Source organism: Chiloscyllium plagiosum, unplaced genomic scaffold (assembly GCF_037043375.1).
Source record: "Chiloscyllium plagiosum isolate Xiang-an unplaced genomic scaffold, Cpla_swu_hap1 HiC_scaffold_46, whole genome shotgun sequence".
In the NCBI taxonomy this organism is placed as follows: Eukaryota; Metazoa; Chordata; class Chondrichthyes; order Orectolobiformes; family Hemiscylliidae; genus Chiloscyllium; species Chiloscyllium plagiosum.
The window spans coordinates 3,166,160-3,173,605 of NW_028270184.1; positions in this window are offsets into that span (position 1 = coordinate 3,166,160).

Genomic DNA, 7,446 nt, shown 5'->3' on the forward strand with positions numbered 1-7,446 from the left:
CTAAGATTTGCTTTCCCAAAATGCAGCACCTCGCATTTATCTGAATTAAACTCCATCTGCCACTTCTCAGCCCATTGGCCCATCTGGTCCAGATCCTGTTGTAACCAGAGGTAACCTTCTTCGCTGTCCACTACACCTCCACCCTCCGTTTCCAGTTTCCAGCCCCCTTTAACACCCCCCACCCTGTTCCCTGGCCAGCCTCGCTGTTGTGTTCCAGTCAAGCTCAGCACCTCATTTTGCAGTTGGGGACCCCACAGCCCCCTGGACTCGATACAGAGTTCAATAAAGTTAAGGCCTGAACTCTTCCCCCTTCCCCCACACACCAGGCCTGGGTTATCACAGAGTCTGCTATTACTGTTACCCACTAACCCCCTCCCAGCCAGATCCTTACCCACTCCTTTGTCTGTCCCACTGTTCTCTCCCCCTTTGAGCTCCATCCCTACCTATCGTTTACTCCTTAACCCCTCCCCTCCATCCCCACCCACTGGACATAAATTGACGTAAAGATGCCATCAGCTCTGAGGAAGGGTCACCAGATCAGAAACATTAACTCTCAATTTCTCTCGACAGACGCTGCCAGACCTGCTGAGCTTTTCCAGCAACTTCTGTTTACCGCGTTGGAAGATATACACACTCAAGAACAGATTTGAAAACAAAGTTTTATTCCATTTAGTAACACATTAGTGATTACTTTTATTTCTACTCTGCAGCTTGGTTAGAGCAAGCCATTCAGTATCTGGTTTAGAGTGGTGCTGGAAAAGCACAGCAGTTCAGACAGCATCCAAGGAGCAGGAAAATCGACGTTTCGGGCAAAACCCCTTCATCAGGAATACATCTACTTAAAGAGATCACGCTGGGGGAGGGCAGGAGTTGGTAAAGGATTGGGAATTCCTTCACCAATCAGTCCTTCTGAACTATTTCATTCAGTGTAGGCCTGGACATTCCTCACCAACCAAAACACGGGAAGATTCAGACCATGAGTTTCCTCTGTTAGCCTCCTACGGGCACAAGGGTCCCAGTATCCAGACAGCTGCCCCTCTCAGCCAGGACCTGCCAGGCTAGATTATCGCAGTCCTGCAGCCGAAGCACCCCAGATGGAGCTCTGGCAGGTTCAGGGCGAGAGATCCGGCAGACTGACAGCAACCACATCTTCGATATTCACAAAGAAACCCAGAATAACCTAGCAAAAGAAAGCTAGCACCAGTGTACCTCTCAGAAGCCCTTTTCACCTAACCAAAGCATCAAAATCAGGGAGATGGAGGAGGTTGGGTAAGGTGACAGGGCTGGAAGCAAGAGTTCAAACTCCCCAGCAGTCAGCCTGCACTCATCACAAACCCTCAGCTATGAGCAACTCCCTAATCCCACACAGTAAAAACCAGAACAGTTAAACTGGTTCAGAGGCAGCAACATTGTGCATTGGAAAACTGTGTCCCACACTCGGAGTTACCGTACACACAGTCCCCGGTCTCCGTGTCCCACACTCGGAGTTCCCGTACACACAGTCCCCGGTGACCGTGTCCCACACTCGGAGTTACCGTACACACAGTCCCCGTGTCTCCATGTCCCACACTCGGAGTTACCGTACACACAGTCCCCGGTCCCCGTGTCCCACACTCGGAGTTACCGTACACACAGTCCCCGGTCCCCGTGTCCCACACTCGGAGTTACCGTACACACAGTCCCCGGTCCCCGTGTCCCACACTCGGAGTTACCGTACACACAGTCCCCGTGTCCCCCACTCGGAGTTACCGTACACACAGTCCCCGGTCCCCGTGTCCCACACTCGGAGTTACCGTACACACAGTCCCCGTGTCCCACACTCGGAGTTACCGTACACACAGTCCCCGGTCCCCGTGTCCCACACTCGGAGTTACCGTGCACACAGTCCCCGTGTCCCACACTCGGAGTTACCGTACACACAGTCCCCGTGTCCCACACTCGGAGTTACCGTACACACAGTCCCCGGTCTCCGTGTCCCACACTCGGAGTTACCGTACACACAGTCCCCGGTCCCCGTGTCCCACACTCGGAGTTACCGTACACACAGTCCCCGGTCTCCGTGTCCCACACTCGGAGTTACCGTACACACAGTCCCCGGTCCCCGTGTCCCACACTCGGAGTTACCGTGCACACAGTCCCCGGTCTCCGTGTCCCACACTCGGAGTTACCGTGCACACAGTCCCCGGTCTCCGTGTCCCACACTCGGAGTTACCGTACACACAGTCCCCGGTCTCCGTGTCCCACACTCGGAGTTACCGTACACACAGTCCCCGGTCTCCGTGTCCCACACTCGGAGTTACCGTGCACACAGTCCCCGATCTCCGTGTCCCACACTCGGAGTTACCGTACACACAGTCCCCGGTCACCGTGTCCCACACTCGGAGTTACCGTACACACAGTCCCCGTGTCCCACACTCGGAGTTACCGTGCACACAGTCCCCGATCTCCGTGTCCCACACTCGGAGTTACCGTACACACAGTCCCCCTGTCCCACACTCGGAGTTACCGTACACACACTCCCCGGTCCCCGTGTCCCACACTCGGAGTTACCGTACACACAGTCCCCGGTCTCCGTGTCCCACACTCGGAGTTACCGTACACACAGTCCCCGTGTCCCACACTCGGAGTTACCGTACACACAGTCCCCGGTCCCCGTGTCCCACACTCGGAGTTACCGTACACACAGTCCCCGGTCCCCGTGTCCCACACTCGGAGTTACCGTGCACACAGTCCCCGGTCTCCGTGTCCCACACTCGGAGTTACCGTACACACAGTCCCCGGTCTCCGTGTCCCACACTCGGAGTTACCGTACACACAGTCCCCGGTCCCCGTGTCCCACACTCGGAGTTACCGTACACACAGTCCCCGGTCTCCGTGTCCCACACTCGGAGTTACCGTACACACAGTCCCCGGTCCCCGTGTCCCACACTCGGAGTTACCGTGCACACAGTCCCCGGTCTCCGTGTCCCACACTCGGAGTTACCGTGCACACAGTCCCCGGTCTCCGTGTCCCACACTCGGAGTTACCGTACACACAGTCCCCGGTCTCCGTGTCCCACACTCGGAGTTACCGTACACACAGTCCCCGGTCTCCGTGTCCCACACTCGGAGTTACCGTGCACACAGTCCCCGATCTCCGTGTCCCACACTCGGAGTTACCGTACACACAGTCCCCGGTCACCGTGTCCCACACTCGGAGTTACCGTACACACAGTCCCCGTGTCCCACACTCGGAGTTACCGTGCACACAGTCCCCGATCTCCGTGTCCCACACTCGGAGTTACCGTACACACAGTCCCCCTGTCCCACACTCGGAGTTACCGTACACACACTCCCCGGTCCCCGTGTCCCACACTCGGAGTTACCGTACACACAGTCCCCGGTCTCCGTGTCCCACACTCGGAGTTACCGTACACACAGTCCCCGTGTCCCACACTCGGAGTTACCGTACACACAATCCCCGGTCCCCGTGTCCCACACTCGGAGTTACCGTACACACAGTCCCCGGTCTCCGTGTCCCACACTCGGAGTTACCGTACACACAGTCCCCGTGTCCCACACTCGGAGTTACCGTACACACACTCCCCGGTCCCCGTGTCCCACACTCGGAGTTACCGTACACACAGTCCCCGGTCTCCGTGTCCCACACTCGGAGTTACCGTACACACAGTCCCCGTGTCCCACACTCGGAGTTACCGTACACACAATCCCCGGTCCCCGTGTCCCACACTCGGAGTTACCGTACACACAGTCCCCGGTCCCCGTGTCCCACACTCGGAGTTACCGTACACACAGTCCCCGTGTCCCACACTCGGAGTTACCGTACACACAGTCCCCGGTCCCCGTGTCCCACACTCGGAGTTACCGTACACACAGTCCCCGTGTCCCACACTCGGAGTTACCGTACACACAATCCCCGGTCCCCGTGTCCCACACTCGGAGTTACCGTGCACACAGTCTCCGTGTCCCACACTCGGAGTTACCGTACACACAGTCCCCGGTCCCCGTGTCCCACACTCGGAGTTACCGTACACACAGTCCCCGTGTCTCCATGTCCCACACTCGGAGTTACCGTACACACAGTCCCCGGTCCCCGTGTCCCACACTCGGAGTTACCGTACACACAGTCCCCGGTCCCCGTGTCCCACACTCGGAGTTATCGTACACACAGTCCCCGTGTCCCCCACTCGGAGTTACCGTACACACAGTCCCCGGTCCCCGTGTCCCACACTCGGAGTTACCGTACACACAGTCCCCGGTCCCCGTGTCCCACACTCGGAGTTACCGTACACACAGTCCCCGTGTCCCACACTCGGAGTTACCGTACACACAGTCCCCGGTCCCCGTGTCCCACATTCGGAGTTACCGTACACACAGTCCCCGGTCCCCGTGTCCCACACTCGGAGTTACCGTGCACACAGTCCCCGTGTCCCACACTCGGAGTTACCGTACACACAGTCCCCGGTCCCCGTGTCCCACACTCGGAGTTACCGTGCACACAGTCCCCGATCTCCGTGTCCCACACTCGGAGTTACCGTACACACAGTCCCCGTGTCCCACACTCGGAGTTACCGTACACACAGTCCCCGGTCCCCGTGTCCCACACTCGGAGTTACCGTACACACAGTCCCCGTGTCCCACACTCGGAGTTACCGTACACACAATCCCCGGTCCCCGTGTCCCACACTCGGAGTTACCGTGCACACAGTCTCCGTGTCCCACACTCGGAGTTACCGTGTACACAGTCCCCGGTCCCCGTGTCCCACACTCGGAGTTACCGTACACACAGTCCCCGGTCCCCGTGTCCCACACTCGGAGTTACCGTACACACAGTCCCCGTGTCCCACACTCGGAGTTACCGTACACACAGTCCCCGGTCTCCGTGTCCCACACTCGGAGTTACCGTACACACAGTCCCCGTGTCCCCCACTCGGAGTTACCGTACACACAGTCCCTGTGTCCCACACTCGGAGTTACCGTGCACACAGTCCCCGGTCCCCGTGTCCCACACCCGGAGTTACCGTGCACACAGTCCCCGGTCCCCGTGTCCCACACTCGGAGTTACCGTGCACACAGTCCCCGGTCCCCGTGTCCCCCACTCGGAGTTACCGTACACACAGTCCCCGGTCTCCGTGTCCCACACTCGGAGTTACCGTACACACAGTCCCCGTGTCCCACACTCGGAGTTACCGTACACACAGTCCCCGTGTCCCACACTCGGAGTTACCGTACACACAGTCCCCGGTCCCCGTGTCCCACACTCGGAGTTACCGTACACACAGTCCCCGGTCTCCGTGTCCCACACTCGGAGTTACCGTGCACACAGTCCCCGTGTCCCACACTCGGAGTTACCGTACACACAGTCCCCGGTCTCCGTGTCCCACACTCGGAGTTACCGTGCACACAGTCCCCGTGTCCCACACCCGGAGTTACCGTGCACACAGTCCCCGGTCTCCGTGTCCCACACTCGGAGTTACCGTGCACACAGTCCCCGTGTCCCACACTCGGAGTTACCGTACACACAGTCCCCGTGTCCCACACTCGGAGTTACCGTACACACAGTCCCCGTGTCCCACACTCGGAGTTACCGTACACACAGTCCCCGGTCCCCGTGTCCCACACTCGGAGTTACCGTGCACACAGTCCCCGGTCCCCGTGTCCCACACTCGGAGTTACCGTACACACAGTCCCCGGTCCCCGTGTCCCACACTCGGAGTTACCGTACACACAGTCCCCGTGTCCCACACTCGGAGTTACCGTACACACAGTCCCCGGTCCCCGTGTCCCACACAATCCCAATTCCCTAGGACGATAACAGACGGCCCCGATTATTGGGAACAAGTGAGGAACCTGGAGCCCTTCCCCTCGAAAAGGGAAGGCTGAGGGCGTCCTGACTGAGTCTGTAAAATGATGAAGGGTGTTTCGATTAGATCAACGCTGTGTCCTGTTTTGTGGGGCAGATGGAGGGAAGGGACAGGATGAGGAACCTACTGCAATATGACGGTCAGTGCTGAATAAACCCAGTGGGAATTTCGGGAGAACCATTCCCCGCACTCCCTCCATAAGAGTGGGGAAAATGTGCGAGCCATTCCCACTGGGAGGACTGACAGGAATCACATGGAAATGTTTAATGGTTGCGGGGGGGGGGAAAGCAGTAGGGATACCCACAGTGTCCCTTAGGGAGGGAATCCCAGGATTCTGACCCAGCCAGACTGAGGGAACGGCGAGATATTTCCAAGTCGGGATGGTGAGGGGCTCGAAGGGGAACTTGCAGGGGGTGGTGTTCCCATGTACCTGCTGCCCCTTGTCCTTCTGGATGGAAGTGGCCGTGGGTTTGGAAGGAGCAGGAAGGATGGTTCCCGAGGACGGGAGGGGAGACCAGAACAGGGTGAAGGAGGGGGTTAAAGTCTAAGGTTACAGGACAGAAGGCCGTTTGGGACAGAGATGAGGAGGAATGTCTTCACCTGGGGGGGTGGGGGGGGGGGCGGGAGAGAGAGACTGTGGGAATACTCTCCCACAGAAAGCCATCGGTGCCAGCATGTCGAATGTTTTCAAGGGGCTCGATATAGTTCCCAGGGTTAAAGGGATCAAAGGGTATTGGGGGAGGGGCGGGGGGAGTGGGAACAGGGGACTGAGTCGGATGATCCAATGGGAATGGGGCTAGCAGGCTGGAGGGGGCCGTATGGCCTGTTCCCGCTCCCATTTTCCACCAGCCTTGGGGAAATTCTGCAGTGCGTTGGGGTGTTGAAGGGGGCGGTGTGTCGAGGGGGGTGGGGAGAGGGGGGTGTCGAGGGGGTGGACATTGGGATCCGGGCTGCTCTCCATCCCCAGAGTGAAATACCGCCGTCATGGATAGAGAGTCATAAGAGATGGGACAGCACAGAAACAGACCCTTCGGCCCAACCCGTCCATGCTGACCCAGATATCCCAACCCAATCTGGTCCCACCTGCCAGCACCCAGCCCATATCCCTCCAAACCCTTCCTATTCATATACCCATCCAAATGCCTCTTAAATGTTGTAATTGTACCAGCCTCCACCACATCCTCTGGCAGCTCATTCCATACACGTACCACCCTCTGTGTGAAAAGGTTTCCCCTGAGGTCTCTTTTATATCTTTCCCCTCTCACCCTAAACCTATGCCCCTCTAGTTGTGGACTCCCCCACCCCAGGGAAGAGACCCTATCCATGCCCCTGATGATTGTACAGACATCTATAAGGTCACCCCTCAGCTCCCCGATGCTCCAGGGAACGCACATGTCTGACCCAGGGGTGGGGCACGGACTGCAGAGGGAACACTCCAGCCGCAGACAGGGGCAGATGATGGTTCCTGGTAAACCCGGCCGTGGGGTGCAGTGCAGTTCACTGACACGCACAGTTCAATAAAGATTTGTTCACGCGCAGGGAATTCGGCTCCGAGTGGGAATGCTGGATTGTCTGACAGCCG